The sequence below is a fragment of the Drosophila miranda genome, assembly GCF_003369915.1.
Source record: "Drosophila miranda strain MSH22 chromosome Y unlocalized genomic scaffold, D.miranda_PacBio2.1 Contig_Y2_pilon, whole genome shotgun sequence".
Taxonomy (NCBI): Eukaryota; Metazoa; Arthropoda; class Insecta; order Diptera; family Drosophilidae; genus Drosophila; species Drosophila miranda.
In genome coordinates, this window is record NW_022881614.1 from 6,320,072 (window position 1) to 6,339,843 (window position 19,772).

Genomic DNA, 19,772 nt, shown 5'->3' on the forward strand with positions numbered 1-19,772 from the left:
ATTCTGCGTTTTTAGTTTTCTCGAATCTGCAATATTGTGGATGCAACATATTTTCGTCCTTTGTGTGGGCGGAAGGGGGTGGGGCGAAATTTTGAGATATACGTTTTATAGTAAGATCTAACAGGAGTGCGGATACCAAATTTGGTAACTCTAGCGTTAATAGTCTCTGAGATTTGTGAATATCCCCAGATTTTCGTCCTTTGCGGGGGCGGAAGGGGTTGTGGCGAAATTTTGAAACAAACTCGTCTCGGTCCGATATATTAGGAGTGTGGATACCAAATTTGGTTGCTCTAGCTTTTATAGTCTCTGAGATCTAGGCGCTAATGTTTTACTCTAAGCAAAGCCACCTATGCTACGTGTGTGTTAAAGAGAGACAGGGCGAGAAAAAATGAAATTGTTTTCTTGATGCTGGCTATAATAATAATACGATCCAATTCAGATTCTGCAGTCTAAAAGATATGGTCATTCTCTACGATTCTGCGTTTTTGGTTTTCTCATATCTTTAAAATTGTGGATGCCACAGATTTTCGCACTGGGCGGAAGTGGGCGGGGCGAAGTTTTGAAATATTTTTGTAGCAGTGACATATCACAGGAGTCTGGATCCAAAACATCGTTGCTCTAGCTCTTATAGTCTTTGAGCACTAGGCGCTTATAGGGACGGACAGACGGACAGACGGACGGACGGACGGACGGACAGACAGACAGGGATCAATCGACTCGGCTATTGATGCTGATCAAGAATATATATACTTTATGGGGTCGGAAACGATTCCTTCTGGACGTTACACACATCCATTTTCACCACAAATCTAATATACCCCAATACTAATTTTGAGTATCGGGTATAAAAAAATTTATTTAATAAACGAATATTAATAATAATAGCAGGTCACGCTCCTAGGTGCTTCCCTTCAGAACCTAATGCTCTGGCATTAGAAGCATGAACCAATAGCAATACAATTGTAACCCTTGGCTTTGTTATGGGGGCATTAAGTTCCAATTACACGTTAAGTTGCCGCGTTAATGGCCAAGTTAATGCATTTGCATTGCTCCAACCTCGGACTATACGCCACTTGGGGAAACCCAAAGCGATGCGGGGCGTGCCCGTCGTTGCCCCAAAATGACAGAGCACGTTGAGTACATTTTCACATCTATATTTATGTGGTATACGCATCGGTGTATAGTATGTTTCTTTTTTTTTCTTTTTTGTATCCAAGCGGTATAAAAATTTCTTTGTACATGAATTTGGTGGTGTTTGTGTGAGTGTGTGTTGGAGCCTTTTTTCCCTGTGGCTTGGTTTGCGTCCTGTGGTGGTGAGTATTTTAATGCAAGGTCAAATGAACTTTTCACCATATAGTTATAAATAATATGCATGCGGCGATTGCTGAATACGCTTAGGATCTAGAATTAAGATTAAGATGAAGCGGGTAGTCCAGGCGCCTTGTCAATGGATCGAGAAACTCCGCCCTGTAGCCTAATCAGTGTGTTTAAGAGTACTATATAGCTTCAAGCTATGTTCGGGGTTTGCTTTGCTGTTATTGGGATATCCGTATTGGCATTCGTAGATATATTCGAACTTAGATAAATCTGATTTTGTTAACATCACATTGTTAGTTCTTTGATAATAGTCGCAGGGGCCGCTCAATAGCAGCACCAGCTGGGCCTCTCCACCTCGCCGAGGGCTATGTGCTCAATGCTCCAGGGCGGCGTCTCCAGGCGGCCGACACCATTCGTCTTCACATCTTTGCCCTCAACGGCCAGGCCGATGTCCACGTACGGCAGTCGGAAGGCAGCATTGCCCGGACTCCGAGCCTAGGCGGCCACAGTGTGACTAAAAGCAGTGTTGGTGTTGGTGTAGGCCAGGGAATCGGTGGACTCGAAGGAGCGCAGCGAATGGCTCTTACCTTCGTCGGCGAGACGCACCATCCCCAAAGCCGTTGAGAGGAAGACCTGCTCCAGTCCCTGATCCGTTTCGGTGGAGGTCTCAAAGTAGGTGGCCCCAATGGAGGTGGCAAACAGGAAAGCTTCGTCGCGGGAGACGGCACGCTGCGCCTGCATGTCCATCTTGTTGCCCACCAGCGTCAGTATCATCGGATCCTGGACATTGCGATGCAGCTTCTGTATCCAGGACTTGATTTCCGTAAACGTCTTATACTGTGTCAGATCGAAAACCAGAATGGCGGCATTCGCATTCCGATAGTACATAGGTGCCACCGCCCGGTAGCGCTCCTGGCCAGCGGTGTCCCAGATCTTAAAGAGATGGACAAATGGTTGAATGATTAGAGGTCGTCCGTGACTTGAACTTTAATTGAGTCATTGAGTCATTCAGTCACTCAGCATTTATTCTGCAATTGTGCTCTTTATGCCATCGCGCTCCCACAGCAAAAACAATCATCTGGAGGATTGTGGAATGTGCACTTCAGCTGTGCGTCCGGTCCTCTTTGTGTCCTTTCGCCCATTCAAATCTTCATAAAAATTTGGGGCAACGACATGTTCATTGTCGAAACTAAATCGAAGCACAGGGGAACCGCAGAACGAGACAAAGACCTCTACGAATCCACAAATACACGAATACACAAACTATATCCCATTATGTATTCATTCTTATTGTTCTCAGACGGGCATTTCTCAACGGTTGTTGGGTTTGTCTGGCTCTTAAAAAGGAGAAAGTTTTTTCTTATGGAAAAATTTAAACCTTGAACTTTTTGATTTAAAGGTCCTGTATTTTAGATTGGAATTGTGCACCAAAAAGTTTCGTAAAACGACTTCACAATTATTGGGTTACCCTAAGGTCTAGTTCATAAAGAAACGACACTAATCGAAATGAAACTCTACACTTATCTTTGGGTTACTTTAAATTTCACATTCGATTCATTTCCATTTAATAGGGTACAGACCAGTCGAGAGTGTGCAGGGATCACTCTAGTTATTGCAGCTCCCATTGTTATATAGTTGCGTATAAAATCGGAATATCCCAAGAGAAAATATGCGAGAATGTGGGAGAGAAAAAGGGCTGGCAACCCTATCACAATGGGGGAAAACTGCTGCTGCTGGCCGCAGCTCGCGCTCAGCTTATCAATAAACTATAAAAAAAGAAAGTGCGCTACAAAAACAAAAAACAAATAACAGACAAAGTGCTGTAGACGCAGAAATTACAAAATAAAAAAAAAAAAACAAGCAAATACAATAACCGAGCTAGAGGTGGACGAGGGGTCAGTGGACTGGGCCAGGGGCAGTGGCAGTGGCAGCAAAAGCCCAGATTAGCGTGTGCCTCCAACCGTTCCGGGGATCCAGCAAGCAAATAGGATTAGTGGGCGTAGGGCCGAGGGAATTCCTTTGGCTTTCGGTTTTTTACGGCCACATTCCAATATTTGTGTGGGGCCGTGAAAGGGATGCGGGGTCGATGTTCGGTGTTCGATAGGGTGGTTGTACGCACTTGCAATTTGATTTTCACCTCGTCCAAGATGATGTTGCACGTGAAAAAGGAGACGGCTCGCTCTCGCTGCGATGCAATGTGTTCTTGATGTATCGGATGACCAAACGCGTCTTGCCCACGCCTGTAATGACAAACAATTGAAAGTAAGACTCCCATATAATACGAATTGAATACCCCGAGTCTTATCTGCAGACACCGCATGGACGGGCAGCAGCGCACGCATAAATAGACCTTTGATTAGTCATGGCAGAGTAAACAAAAACATGCAGCGTAGTTATATTTGAGACGTAGAACCCTCGTAAGGTGGTAAACAATGATAAGAAATCCGCTCCGAAGGCCCCAAACCACATTTCATTGTCTGAAATGCACTTGCACTTGAGAATCCCCGGCCATGACTGTACTCCCGCTTTGCATCTCATCTCGATGGATATGTAAATGAATCATATCTAGTCTAGGCTCAGGGAAGAACAGATGTCACCAGGAACAAAACGCAGATGAATCAATGCCAGCAGCCACAACTAGATAAAGCATACACATCTGTTCAGAGTACATACATATGTACATACATATATACTAGGTGCATAGTGTGTACATTTCTAGGTGAACTTTGCATGGCCTTCAACAATTTAAATATTAGCATTACAACAGCCGATTAGACCTAGGCCTGTCGAACTAACGAAAAACAGCCAAAGCAAACGAAAAAGATGCAAGATCGGGTACAGTAGAGACTGGCGATTGGGTATGGGAACCACTTTGTGGATGGGGAATCCAGTTTTAAACAGAAATCGTCTGTGAAAAAGGGAAACCACTTTGCAGAACTTTTTTCTGGTAGTAAGATACACTACAGACAGACCTCTAGAATCTAAAACTGACTCTCAATGGCCTTATTACTCTCCGTAAACGCTGGCTTTTCTGACTGTTTCTCAATTTAGCGGGCATTCCCTGCTTCTGGTACTGCGGGCGGCTGTTTCTCATGGAGTTTAGCAGACTGATAAGAATATTTCAGACCAGACAGCCTGACTGACTGCCAGACCCGCCTCCTTTTTAGCCCCTAGCAATGCCTGCAGAGAGACGATCCCGAATACCCCATCATTAAGCCGAGTGTGGGAGCAGTTCAAGGCTGCCGCTTATCGATTTAACCAGGGTATGTTCGTTGCTGCTTCTGCTGCTTATCGCCTTACAAATGCTGAAATTACGTGCAATCTACGGATTCTTATGAATGAAATGGAATTTCAGTCATTAAATTAATTGCAATGCATATTTGCTCTTACCTCGCGATCCGAGCACCACAACTTTGCCCTCAATTCCGCGCATCTTCGAGGAAAGCAATCAATCGACTCGCATGGCACGGAGTAAGTGGGGGACGCCTGTCAATGATTTAGTCACAATTGGGTGGGTTTATCGCGCTTGGTGGGGATTTTGGAGTCGAAAGTGCTGTGCCACTGGCAAAGATAAAAGTTTAAATAAAATTGTAAGACCTTGTTAGTTGTTATTGTGTTAAACGCAAATCAGCTGTTTGGCAGGGTGCAGCCCTCTCCGATAGTTATACCGATATTTTATTCGCATGGGGGATTTTAGAGTTGCATATAGTGTTGCATGCGAAGATATCGATAGGTGATACCCCATAGAAGCGGTGAGGAGGAAAGAAGTTTGAACAGAGTGGCAAGGCCAAAATTTAAGGAGAAAAGGTCAGCGAAGAGTGGCGCCACCTGGTCCTGGAGAGTGAGAGAAAATATCCGATCTCATCCCATAACGGAGTCCCGAAGCCAACTCACCCATACCCCAAAGAAAAGAGAGCCGCCAGCAGCCCGAATCAGGCCATGCCCTTGAACCTAGTTCAAGGGCGATAGAAGAGAGAGCGATGGGGATCAGCGGCCCGGGAGCATTAAACAGAGCAGCTAAGCCAAGAGGGGGTTTGTTCTGAAAGAAAAAGTGAGTGGGATGAGGATGGAGTAGTGGCCATCACCCTGAAAAAAAAGATAAATAAATCCGTGATTCCAGGGGATCCAGATCAGTGAGAGACCAGGAACCAGGACTAGCGGGACGGGAAAGAGACCCAAGAAGCATAAGAGTGAGTCCGCTCCAAAGGGGGGAGTAAAGAAACCCCAAATTAATTTTTTTTGTTGGCCAATCCGTAGGGAATAGGTCACAGCTCCGCCATCCTGGCTTGCTTTTTGCTGGGCTCGAAGGCACAATCCTGGCCACGTAGAGCGAGTCCCTCGCCAATTTAGGGAAAGAAAAAAAAAAAACATCAATCAACTTATTTACTCCCATTATTTATTTGTGTTAGACGTCTCCATTTATATGTATATGTTAATCCCTTAATTTAAGTCCGCCCATATTATATCTATATGTAACTTATTTATATTTATTATATTAATTATTTCTTTTTAGCTACATATTTATTTATTAACCGCCCCTAGTGATAAGATGAGGGGGGAATGAATAGGCAGGCTTAGTGTAGCGATGATACCGTGTAAAATTAGGAAATTGAAGTGAAAATTATAACGAAGAATATGAATAGGCAGGCTTAGTGTAGCGATGATACCGTGTAAAATTAGGAAATTGAAGTGAAAATTATAACGAAGAAAATGAATTGCTAAGCGTTTCATATGGGGGGAAGAGGAGCCACAGCAACGAGAGGGTAAGGCTGCTGCACATGGCAGGGAGATCCAAAACGTTTTTATTCAGATCTCAGGTAGGGAGATCCCTAAATGAGGGAGGGTACGTCAGGGGTAAAAACATCGACACCTCGACCTGGTCCACGTCTGTGTTGAAGGAAGTTACTGTAATGTTGTTTGTCGAGTAGAGTCGGTTTTTGTCGGTTACTTTTGTTGTTTCAATTTGTTCGAGATGTCCAATTAGTTGGTATATTGTGCGACCTGAGGGCTTGGGAAGTACCCAGCCCTGGGATAACTTGCTAGCCGGCCTTGCCCCGAAGAAAACAAAGGTTCGTAACAATAATGGCGCCCAATCTGAGACAGGGAAGTGGACTAGCAGTCCTAGCTCTACCATCAAAGAGGGAGAGTACGGATGCGAATCACACAGACGTCGAAGAAATTATAAATATCCAGCAGAGAAGATAGATCTCGAGTGGTATTTTGCATTCTGGGGTCCATCGGTGTTCCGGTGGCCTGTGAGGGACTCGACGAGTTGGCTCACAGAAGCACGGCGCTGAGGGATCTGAGGATGCAAAGAAAATCCACAAAGTAAAAAGTTTTTTTTTGGTGTTTGATGATTCGGCACTTATCTGACAACGGGAAGCAGGAAATCTCAAGAGGGGCTTTGGTTTGGCACTGGCAGAGGAGAATCCACAAGCCAGTTAGCAACCGGCCCGGTGCCTGGTGTGCAAAATGAGAACCTGAAGAAGAAAAAAGAAATACCCGAAGTTAGGATATGGACAGAAAGATTTCTGTTTTTCGCTTCCCCTGCTTACTGCTGGATGCAGTCGGGAGGGTAGATTCTCAATGAGATTTTTGTTCTGAGTGGCCCGTGGGGACAGAAGTCGGCCACGCGTTGCACTCGGAGCAGCTACAACATCCCGCAACGAACATTCAGTAGGGAAGTAGGCGGAAACAGCGACTGTAGGGAAGTGAGCGCCCTTGACTCTTAATCTTCCAAGGAAGATAAGATTGTCGATTGTCAACAGCGCTCGCAAGGTTCTAGACGCTGGACAGGAAAAGACGTAGAACACCATGTGCGGAGTTGGCCCTAGTAGTAGTTGTGGTTCCTTTCCCCCTTATTATTGTTTTGCCGTATTAAGTGTTTTTGTGCTGAAGATCAGTGAGTTAGCGTTATAGGTAGTGTTTAGGCGAGTGTTCTGAAAGAAGAATAGATAAGTGTAGTGAATAAAAAGATAAATAGGATAGTTCGAGGTAGGGAAATATAGGGCCAAGTTGATGAGCGCGTACAACTTGCGGTCTAAACAGAAAATGACCCGCAGGACTCCTCCACCAGGTAACCTCCAAGGACAGATGCAAGGCGGTGACACACAGGGCGCTGAGGGGCGTGGAGACGACAGCTGGAATTTGCCAGGCCAATCCAAAGCACTGCCCTCCGAGATTCTCTCTGGAGTAAATGTCGCCATAGCGCAAGCACAGGAGACGTGGAGAGGCAGCATGGCAGATACCCTGAGTAAGACGCTGCAGGAGGAGATCCGTCGCGGCTTTATGGAGCTGATGGGGGCCATAACAGAGGTGATGGCGCCTCTGCGCCAGAACGTGGAATTGATCCAAGACCTGAGATTGGAAAGAGACCAGAATGAAATCAAGGATAATAATGGCGATCAGCAGCCTCTAGCTCACCTCAGGCAGAAGCCGAACACAGGGACCATTCCCAAAAGGTCCAAGGACGATGACGCACGGAATTCCCAGTCGCCTCCAAGGAAGCCGGCGAGGTTGAGCCAGAACTGGCACCGAGGAATAGGCGATGCGGACCTGGATCCAGGTGCTGGAAGGCCGAGACGGGAGACATCAGGAGACGGTGGAGGTCCAACAGATCTGCCACCATTTGAAAGGAGAGACGATTGGAGAGGAGCGAGATGGGGACGCGTCGACAAATGGGAAATCCACTTCGACGGAGACCCAAATAAGATGACGGAGCAGGACTTCGTGTTCAGGGTCGAGTTCCTCCGTAGGCAGAACCGACGGTCGTGGGACGAGGTCCTTGACAACTTTCACCATCTCGTCAAAGGACAAGCGGCGGAGTGGTATTGGCAATTTGTCCGAGAACGGCCTCCGGAAGTATGGGAGGATTTGAAGGACGAGTTGGTTTCCCGGTTCCGAGCAGTGGGTGGCGAGTTCGAGCGGCAACCCACCTTGCATGAGCGACGACAACAATCTGGCGAATCTGTGGAAGAGTACTTTAGAGCGATGCGCAGGCTGGCAGCTAGACTCACCACACCTTTGGTTGAGTCCGAAATGGTGCGAGTCTTGAAGAAGGGACTCGATGACGAGATCGCCCGCTACGTTTACACGATCCGAGTCCGAAACGTGGAGCAGCTGAGGGAAGAGTGCCTGGAGTGTGGAGTACTACTTTCGCGGACGCGAGCAGAAGTCGACGTTCCGTCCTGCGCCGAAATTCCATTCAGCCGGGAAGCGAGTGGAGGAGCTAGAGCCGGAAACGGAGTTTCTGGATGAAGACGAAGCAAGGATAGTAGAAGAAACTCACCTGGCGAACAAACCCATGCTGTGTTGCTGGAATTGCGGCCAGTTCGACCACGGGTTCCGAGACTGCGTGGCGAAGGAACGCAAAATATTTTGTTACCGCTGCGGAAAGCCAGAAATGTTAACTCCAACGTGTCCAAATTGCTCGGGAAACGCACGATCGGGCATGATGAAAGCGGGAGATCAGCGCTCGGGACAGAAGCCCGCGAAGAAATAAACGATGGTCCACTAATCAATATAGAAACGAGGGGGAACGTTGTGAGTTGCTGCGGACACCGCAACTCTACGGTTATACCCGATACTAAGTCAGTATGGCTCTCCTCCGGCAGACGCCGCTAATATTAAACGACACGACAAGAGTGCGTGCGAGAGAGACAGAAAATCAGTCTGAGCGTGACGTCGGGCGCTGCGTAGCCACTGCAAATTGATTTGCTCCTATTGGCTATAAAAATGATCTCAGATTCAGCAATCTGATAGATATGGTCATTATCTATGATTCTGCGTTTTTAGTTTTCTCGAATGTGCAATATTGTGGATGCAACAGATTTTCGTCCTTTGTGTGGTAGGGGGTAGGGTGAAATTTTGAGATACACGTTTTATAGTAAGACCTAACAGAAGTGCGGATACCAAATTTGGTTACTCTAGCCTTAATAGTCTCTGAGATTTTTGAATATCCCCAGATTTTCGTTCTTTGCGGTGGCGGAAGGGGGTGTGGCGAAATTTTGAAACAAACTCGTCTCGGTCCGATATATTAGGAGTGTGGATACCAAATTTGGTTGCTCTAGCTTTTATAGTCTCTGAGATCTAGGCGCTAATGTTTTACTCTAAGCAAAGCCGCCTATGAAATTGTTTTCTTGATGCTGGCAATAATAATAATACGATCCAATTCAGATTCCGCAGTCTTAAAGATATGGTCATTCTCTACAATTCTACGTTTTTCTCATATCTTTAAAATTGTGGATGCCACAGATTTTCGTCCTTTGTGGGGGCGGAAGTGGGCGGGGCGAAGTTTTGAAATATTTTTGTAGCAGTGACATATCACAGAAGTCTGGATCCAAAACATCGTTGCTCTAGCTCTTATAGTCTTTGAGCACTAAGCGCTGAAGTGGACGGACAGACGGACGGACGGACGGACGGACAGACGGACAGACGGACAGACAGACAGACAGACAGGGCCCAATCGACTCGGCTATTGATGCTGATCAAGAATATATATACTTTATGGGGTCGGAAACGATTCCTTCTGGACGTTACACACATCCACTTTTACCACAAATCTAATATACCCCAATACTCATTTTGAGTATCGGGTATAATTAAGAATAATAGCCCGAATAAATTTAATAAAAATAGTTTGAAGTTCATACCGGCCGAGGAGAGGATGAGGAGATACATACAAATTCGAAACCAGCTTTGATGACAGGCAGCTGGAGGGGATGCGCGGTGTCAGTCGTAGACTCCAAAAGGCCCGTTCCAGATTTAAGGAAAGGCGACAGACTCGCAAAGAGGTGGCCGAGGCAGTCAGACGAGGAGCAGGACGCGATCCCAGAGTATTTGCCGAAGTGCAGATAAGAGGACATCGGATTGCTGGACTCCTAGATACTGGGGCATCCGTTAGTGTCTTAAGAAAGGGCAGCCGTGAACTCCTTGCCGACCTCGAGGTGGAAATGGACAATTATGTCTCGATCATCAAGACAGCCTCTGGAGAAGACAGGTCCATAGTCGGCAAAACCAAACTCTGCGTAGGATATAACGGAATGAATAAAGAGATCTTGTTTTACGTATGCCCGTACCTAGAGCAAGCCATGTACCTGGGTATTGATTTCTGGAGATCCTTCGCGCTGGCTCCCACAGTCCTCGGAGAAGAGCCCAGTCGATCCAGCGAGGCCCAAGTAGGCGAGATCCAAATGTCACAAATCAGCCAGTACGCCGAACATCGCCAGGAGGACGTGGATGTGGAAGCTTGGACCCTGGAAGACACGGAAACCGAAGAGCTGGAGAAGGTAAAGAAGGAGTTTCTGACCTATGAGGATGCCGGATTAGGAACAACGACGGTAGAGCAGCGTCGGATCCAGTTGATCCAGGGCGCAGAACCATTTAAAGATCGGCATTACCCTCAATCCCCAGCGATGCAGGAGGTGATCTGGACCGAGGTGGATAAAATGCTGGAACTAGGAGTGATCGAGGTCAGCGATAGTCCATGGAGCAATCGGACGACGGTGGTGCGAAAGCCAAACAAAAATAGATTCTGTTTGGACGCGCGGAGACTGAATCAGCTCACCGTAAAAGATGCTTACCCTCTTCCTAGCATCGAGGGTATACTGTCCAGGATTGACCAGACATATTACATTTCCAGCGTCGACCTCAAATTCGCATTCTGGCAAATTAAATTGGACCCAGAAAGCCGGAAGTGCACCGCATTTACCGTTGCAGGCCGTCCGCTGTGTCAATTCGTGATGATGCCCTTCGGTCTGTGTAACGCTGCCCAGAGGTTATGCAGAGTGATGGATAAGGTGATCCCGACTCAGCTCAGATCAAACGTTTTCGTTTCCAGACGCATCTGCGATATCTGCGATTGGTGGCCCAGTGCCTGAAAAGAGCGAATTTGACGATAGGTCTAAAAAAATCCAAATTCTGCTTTAAGTCGCTGAAATACCTGGGGTTTATCATCGGAGGCGGCACGCTGCAAATGGATCCCGATAGGGTTGTGGCTATACAAAAGATCCCGAGCCCGAGTTCAGTGAAGGAGCTACGGAGATTCATAGAAACCGCAGGATGGTATAGGCGCTTCATCAAGGACGTCGCCACCATCGCGGTACCGTTAACAGATGCTCTGAAGAAGCATCCGCGCGGGAAGTTTTCCTTGCCAACGGAAGCGAGGGCGGCCATAGAATCCCTGAAGAAGGCACTCACCACGGCTCCTGTATTAGTCCATGCCGACTTTAAACGCCATTTCTACATCCAGTGCGACGCCTCAAATTTTGGAGTGGGAGCAGTGCTTTTTCAGCTGGATGATGACAAAGCAGAGCGCCCAGTGGCATTCTTTTCTTCCAAGCTGAACAAACACCAAATAAATTATTCGGTAACGGAGAAAGAATGCTTAGCTGCGGTATTGGCAATTGAAAGATTCAGGCCATATGTGGAATTGATGCCGTTCACGGTAATCACTGACCACGCCAGCCTTAAGTGGCTAATGTCACTCAAGGACCTGAATGGGCGTCTAGCCAGATGGTCATTGCGGCTGCAGAGGTTCGACTTTGAGATCGAACACCGCAAGGAGTCGAAAATATAGTGGCGGATGCACTATCACGCTGCATCGAGGAGGTGGTTCTAGACCCAACGGAAATCCTCGGATTCCAGACGACGGAATTCAAATCAACGGAATACCAGGAGTTGAAAGGAGAAGTCTGCAGGAACAAAGAATTATTGCCTGACCTGCGAATAGACGGGGACCTGGTATTGAAGCGAATGGGCTTCGCGCAAATCGACGACCAAGTGGAAGGTTCAATGTGGAAATTATGGATTCCCGCGGCACTGACGAAAACCCTCATCGCGAAGGCCCACAAAGACCACACAGCTGGACACGGTGGAATGAAGAAGACCTTGCATAGGTTAAAAAGGCACTACTACTGGCCGGCGATGACGGCACAAGTGCGGGAATATGTCCGAAGCTGCACCGAATGCAAGGAATCCAAAGCTCCCAATTACCATAGCCAAGTCGGGATCGGTCAGGAAGTGGTCACGGAGAGGCCATTCCAAAAGATGTACATAGACTTCCTGGGAAAGTATCCCAGGTCAAAAAGGGGACAGGCCTGGATTTTCAAAATTTACCTTCTTGAAGGCGATGAGAGAGGCGACCGCTGCGAACGTCGTTCAATTCCTGGTGCAAGAGGTATTCTACAAATTCGGGGTGCCAGAGGTGATCCACTCCTATCGAAGGCGTTCATGGACATGGTCAGCGGCTTCGGGATCCGACACATGCGCACAGCAGTCTACTCGCCGCAAAGCAATGCAGTCGAGAGATTAAATCGGACGATACTCGCTGCAATAAGGACGTATTTGGAAAAGGATCACAGAGACTGGGACATCTACCTACCGGAGATCGAAGTTTCAATCCGTGACTCGGTGCACGAAGCCACAGGCGTAACGCCGTTTTTCGCTGTATTTGGACAACAGATGTTTCTGAATGGGAACTGCTATAAGCTGGCGGGGAAGCTGTAGTCTTTGACGGAACATGAAGTGCACGCGTTAGATCCCGCGGATAAGCGACACCTCATTCGCGAGCAAATTAAACGCAGCCTACACCAAGCGTATGAGCGGAGCAGCCAGCGTTACAACAAACGGGCCCGAGTCTTTTTCGCCAGACCTGGCCAAGAAGTCTACAGGCGCAACTTCACCCTCAGCGACTTTGGCAAAAGCTACAACGCCAAGTTCGCCCGGAAATTCCTAAAATGCAGAGTCGTACGTCCAGTAGGGAATAACGCCTACGAGCTGGAGGATCTGTCGGGGAGGCCGGTGGGGATTTTTCACGCCAAAGACCTAAAATTGTAGCGAAAACTTCAGACTGAGTCAGAAACAAGGAAAAGGCACTCACGTAGGGAATATCCGTTCAGTGGGTGTAAGCCTACGTTGGGCGCTGCAAGATCCTAGGCACCGTAATGTCCGGGAAGGCCAGCAGTTTTAGGGAAACGTGTAACTCTTCGCTGTTTGCGAATAATTCTCCGCGGCCATGGTCGCTCGAATTTTCGCTAGGTGTTGCATGCGAAGATATCGATAGGTGAAACCAAAGACTATACAATACCAAGATGTTGCATGAGGAACAAATGCTTTTTCAATTTTCGTTTGACGCTTCATGGTACGGGCGCGCGGGGCTAGTACTTCAATTCTCTTTTACGCTACCTTCGCCTCCGAAATGCTACTCGGCTTCGTCAATGCCTCGGTCAGCGTCGAGTCGGTGTGAAAGCATGTCAGTGTCTGCGTGCCGAAACCGTAGGGCAGCGTGGTCGCTGATGTCTTTGGCGCGGCACAGTGGGGACTCAGCCGAAATAGTCAAAAAATGGTATGAGTGCTTTAGATAAATTTAATGTACGCATCTAATAGAGAATTTTCCAATCGAATTTCAAGACAGTTTTAGTTTAGGAGATATAAACACTCAAAGTTTAACATTTTTTCAGTGTGCAAATATTTATTGAACTCATATTCACTAACTAATTTAGCAAGCTGAGACGGTCAAAGGTCCCACTGTGCCGCTCCAAAGACATAGTCTTTGGTGATACCCCATAGAAGCGATGAGGAGGAAAGAAGTTTGAACAGAGTGGCAAGGCCAAAATTTAAGGGGAAAAGGTTAGCGAAGAGTGGCGCCACCTGGTCCTGGAGAGTGAGAGTTCCGCGCGCTCTCCGGAGCCGTTATGAGAGAAAATATCCGATCTCATCCCATAACGGAGTCCCGAAGCCAACTCACCCATACCCCAAAGAAAAGAGAGCCGCCAGCAGCCCGAATCAGGCCATGCCCTTGAACCTAGTTCAAGGGCGATAGAAGAGAGAGCGATGGGGATCAGCGGCCCGGGAGCATTAAACAGAGCAGCTAAGCCAAGAGGGGGTTCAGAGAAAGAAATTCCCGCAACGGAGGAGCATGCGCGCCGGACATAGTGATCTAGTGTTTTTTTTTTTGTTCTGAAAGAAAAAGTGAGTGGGATGAGGATGGAGTAGTGGCCATCACCCTGAAAAAAAAAGATAAATAAATCCGTGATTCCAGGGGATCCAGATCAGTGAGAGACCAGGAACCAGGACTAGCGGGACGGGAAAGAGACCCAAGAAGCATAAGAGTGAGTCCGCTCCAAAGGGGGGAGTAAAGAAACCCCAAATTAATTTTTTTTGTTGGCCAATCCGTAGGGAATAGGTCACAGCTCCGCCATCCTGGCTTGCTTTTTGCTGGACTCGAAGGCACAATCCTGGCCACGTAGAGCGGGTCCCTCGCCCATTTACGGAGAGAAAAAAAAGCATCAATCAACTTATTTACTCCCATTATTTATTTTTGTTAGACGTCTCCATTTATATGTATATGTTAATCCCTTAATTTAAGTCCGCCCATATTATATCTATATGTAACTTATTTATATTTATTGTGTAAACTTTTAATAGCACGGTTTTATTATATGTTCTTCTTTCTTGATCGGCGTATTCGAATGAATGTGTGTTGGCATATCGATACTTGTCGAGGACAAGTATTCGGTATTGTCTTACTTAACATACTATTTCATCGATTAACAACATGAGACCATGGTTTTATCCTTTCACTCGACCCAGGGTTTAAGCCTTGCTGGTTCTAATATACTTCGGAATGGCATTTGCGTCAACTGACAGTCCTCAATGTCGACAACCTCATAACGATCATTATCCAATACTCTATTGATCCTGTACGGTCCTCGATACTTTGGTGCGAACTTCTTATTGATCCCCGGTGTTGTGTCCACATGCCGGACTGCTACATAGTCACCAGGTTCATACTTTAATGGGGCTCTATGTTTATGGGCATACATCTTCTCATTTTTTTTCTGCGACAACCGTATGTTCTCACTTGCTATTTCTCTTATAGCTTCCAACTCTCTAAGTTCTGACGCTAACTTCTCCTCTAGGTATTCGGTTAATTCATCTACAACGGGTCCTTTCTGGGGTATTCCAAATAACAATGTGCTAGGTGTCTTTTTCGTACTGCTGCTAACGGAGTTATAATTGGCGTGCTCTACCTTGCTCATCAACCTATACCAATCGGCTTGCTCAAGGGGCTCTGACAGTTTTCCTAACATAGGAGTAAGAACACGATTCACCCGCTCCACTTGGCCATTCGCCTGCGGTGCACCTGTAGCTACCTTAATGTGCTCTATCCCTCTCTCCTGCAGAAAACTAGAGAACTCTAACGAGGTGAAACAGGTCCCACGATCTGATATTATCCTAGTAGGGCGACTATAGAAATCAAAATATTTACTTAAGGCATCCTTCGCTTCCCGCGTGCTGGTACTATTAACCGGGAACAATTTGACAAACTTAGTGAATGCATCTATTACCACAAGGAGGTGTTTTCGCTTAGATCTAATACTCGGCAACGGACCCAAATAATCAACATGTAGGGTATGAAAAGGAACACACGACTTTGGGATACTATGGAGCGTTCTGTTATGGATTGTTTTAGGCATCGAGTGTAGTATACACGGTAGACAGTTTCTGATGAACCTTGCCACTTTACTTCTCATTGACGGAAACCAGTAGGTCCTCAAAAGGTCACTCACGCACTTCTCTGCGGCCAGATGTCCTAGTTTTTCGTGTGACCGCCTTATCAACTGCTCTTCCATACACATTGGTACATAGAAACATAATTTGTTTTCACAACTCCTCTTGTAAACAGTACCATCTATCATTTCAAAATCTACTTCAATTCCATCCTCTAGCATTTTTCGAATCCTAACTACTTCATTGTCTCGCATCTGTTCTGTTTGCAATATCAAATCAACATATTCTGGCGTTGCACCTACTACCCCAACTATCAATGATTTTAGTAATCTTTCCTCCTGAAACTCTAACTTGTCCCTCTCTACTGTATCCTCAACACATTTTTTCTCTTTATCTGAATTCCTACTACTAATGTACTTTACTCCCCCACCACATCGTTAACGCTTCCTCTACATTGGCTCAAATCTCTAATTTCAATCTTCCATCCATCCTCTTCCCTATATTCACTATTCTCTATGTTATCTCTACAATCACCACCAAGGTTCTCTCTATCATCAGACTTCACCTATTTCCCAATCTACTTCCTACTGCACTTGATTCTCCACACTCAATCGCAGGGTTCTGTACGGTACTACTACGCTCTCTATTGATATTTAATTCTCTACACTTAATCACAGGGTTCTCTACGGTACCTCTATGCTCACTACCAGTGTTGTCTCTACTTACACTATTCCTTGTATATTGCTTTCTACTCTCATCTTTTTCTAAATTAGACTTTTCTAAACCGTATTTGACTATATAACCATCCTCTAACATATTCGACACTTGATCTTGTCTGCTCAGCGCATCAACGTGCGCCATACTGGCCCCAGGTCTGTGCATAATGGAGTAATCATAGTTCTCTAACTCTAGGGACCACCGTGCTATCTTAGGACTAATTGACTTTCTGGTTAACGTCTGTACTAACGAATTACAATCCGTGATTATTTTGAAGGACCTATGCTCCAAATATGCTCTAAAACGCCTCAATGCATAAATTATAGCCAATGTCTCTAGTTCGAAACTATGATAACGTGATTCTCTTTCTGTTGTTTTGCCGGAATAATAGGACACAGGGTGCATCTTCCCATCATCTTGTCTTTGCATCAGTATTGCGCCATAACCGTATGAACTTGCGTCTGTATGTAATTCCGTTTCTCTATTTGAGCTAAAAATGGCTAATACCGGAGGATTTGCCAACGCATTCTTAAGAGTTTCAAACGTCTTCACCTGTTCTCTATTCATGGGAAACGGACCACCTTCTTTTAACAACTGCACCAAGGGCTTAGCTGTCGTCGCAAATGACAACATGAAACGTCGAAAATACGAAAAGAATCCCAAGCATGAGTGCAGTGCTTTTACATTTTGAGGGACTGGGTATTTTTTCAAGGCCTCAATATGGGAATAACTAGGAACTATTCCGTTTTGATTAACTTTATGCCCCAGGAAATCGATGTTTCGATTGACAAACCTACACTTTTTTAGATTTATCTCTAAATTTTGCTCGCTAAACCGAATGCATAGTCTTTTTAATATATCCATGTGTTCTTCAACTGTTTTAGTCGCTACTCATATATCATCCATGTACACTACAATGCTTTTGTTCCTAATAAAGTCTCTCAAGAGCTCCGAAATAAATCTCTGAAAAATAGCGGATCCATTTTTTAACCCAAAGGGCATTCTCAAGTACTCATACTGTCCTTGCGGTGTCACAAACGATGTATACGGAACTGATTTTTCTTCTACGCCTATTTGATGATACCCACTTTTCAAATCTATAATGGAAAAACAGCACTTGTTTTCTAAAAACTCAAGACAGTCCTCAATAAGGGGCAATGGGAAATTATCTTTAACAATTCGTTTGTTCAGACCACGGTAATCGACACACATTCGAAGTTCTCCTGATTTTTTTTTTACTAGGACCAACGGGGAAGCAAAAGGAGACTCACTATGACGGATTACTTTCTTTTCTAACAGATCATCTACTATTTCAGCTATATTCTCTCTCTCATGGTAGGATAAACGACGCGGAGTACAATGAAATGGTGTTGTTTCTGTTACACGAATCTGCATCTGATACTTTGGTGGTGCTTTAAAGTCAAATTCTTTGTGTAAATAGTATGTCTTAATAACTTCCCTACACTTTTCTGCAAGAGTGAGGCCAAATTCGAAACCTACGTTAATATGTTCCTCTTCATCAATCTCTACCGACGCACAAAAGTTACTGAATTCGTCGCCTTGATTCATATTCTCGATGGCCATTTTGTCATTCCTTGAGTTTTCTTGTGTCTGATTTTTAAATGGATTAGAACGTTTGATTAGCTCGCTTCTTTTTTGATTGATTACCATCTAACTTATCATATAGTCTTATGTTAATATTATTTTTACGTTCGGTGAATAAAGACGCGCAGGTTAAACTAATAGCTTTTTGCTTTAACGAACTTAATGATGTGTGTTGCTTCGCATTGATATTTTTCTTATGAACTAATTTTACTTCAATAACTTTAAGAGCATCGCGTCCCAACAATACCGGCAAAGGCAGCATGTTATCATCTACGATGTTTAATAAAACGATATATTTCTTTGTGCAAAATTCAATATGGCACTTAAATTTTCCCCATATGGGAATTGGTTGTCCTCCTAGTCCATAGTATTTCCTAACTTCATTATAGGCTTCAACTATAGCCGACTTCGGTATCAAAGACTTATGAATAAAACTTACAGGGCTACCTGTATCAAATAGACTAAAAATACTGACGCCTCTTTGTTCACCAAACGGAAGTCATAAAGTGATTAACTGGACAGCCGCTAAATCGTCGTTGTTTTTTTTTCCTGGTCGCTCCTCATCTTGAACTGCAGCTACCCTAGTGGCCATCTTTCGTTTCGGGCACTGCGAATATAGGTGGCTGGTACTCCAACAGTTAAAACATGCCCCATCCGGTCTCTTTGGCTGACTGCATTCCTTCATAACGTGCCCAAATTGCCGACAGTTGTAGCAACGCATTGCGCCACCACCTTGCTGCTGCCCAACTGCCATACTCACATTTAGTTTTCCCTTTGTCATACCTTCGCTACGAATTGCTACGACGCCAGGAGCTCTTCTGACCTTATCATAGGTGACCATCTTGTCACGCAACTCCTTGAGTGTGCTGCAATATAGCATGGATGCTGCCATGCCCGTCTTGTCCTGCAGTCCCTCTACGATGAATTTGACCACATCGCTCGTGGCCATGTCTGCTTGCGACGCTATGCTGCACACTGCTCAAAGACGTTGAGCAATTCTGCTCGCATCAATTGCCAAGTCAAAGGCGCCACATGGTCGATGTACGCCTTCGCCGATCCGCCTAGCAGCCGCTTCGCTAATATCCAGCATTTGGACTCGGATACACCATGGAAATTCATAATGTGCTCAAAGTTACTTATCCAACTGGTTACAGCCTGGTCGTCATCTCCAGAAAATGGACGCATCAACGCCTCAATGTGTGTCAAGTCGATGCAATCTCTCGGCGTTTCCAACTACATAGCCTCTTTCTCCGTTTTCAATATGCTTAATTTGAGATCAGCTAAGCGCTTGCGAGAAACGTACAATTGTTCCAACTGCTGCAAACGGCGCGATTCTTCTGCGTACTCATCTGATCGCATGGTCAATTTCGAACAAGCGTTGTCTTGTCGCGGCATGAATGCTTCTCGAGCCTTCTGCACATTTTCACCATATTCTTCTGGCGCCGCTTTTACTGCGTGTTGTGCACTACGGTTGTCTCTATCTATCTCGCGCTCAACCGGGACTGCAAAAATGTCTGCCTGCATAGTCTCGTCTGCGCTTGGCGCCGTATTTCCTAGCTCATGCGTGTCTTCCATGATTTTTTTCACTGCTGTACGTAATTGGTGTATGTTGGCATCTTGAT

At 45.7% G+C, this 19,772-nt stretch overlaps 2 long non-coding RNA genes and 1 pseudogene across 2 annotated transcripts; 2 read left to right on the forward strand and 1 right to left on the reverse strand.

Annotated features, from left to right (window-relative positions):
* Positions 1–1,138: 1,138 nt before the first annotated feature.
* On the reverse strand, positions 1,139–4,959 carry LOC117185771 (annotated as a pseudogene).
* Positions 4,960–5,153: 194 nt separating this feature from the next.
* On the forward strand, positions 5,154–5,657 carry LOC117193210. Its single transcript, XR_004474532.1, has 3 exons — positions 5,154–5,368; positions 5,438–5,507; positions 5,575–5,657. It is a non-coding gene; the product is annotated as an uncharacterized LOC117193210 (long non-coding RNA).
* Positions 5,658–13,868: 8,211 nt separating this feature from the next.
* LOC117193209 lies at positions 13,869–14,600 on the forward strand. Its single transcript, XR_004474531.1, has 3 exons — positions 13,869–14,286; positions 14,357–14,426; positions 14,494–14,600. It is a non-coding gene; the product is annotated as an uncharacterized LOC117193209 (long non-coding RNA).
* Positions 14,601–19,772: the final 5,172 nt, after the last annotated feature.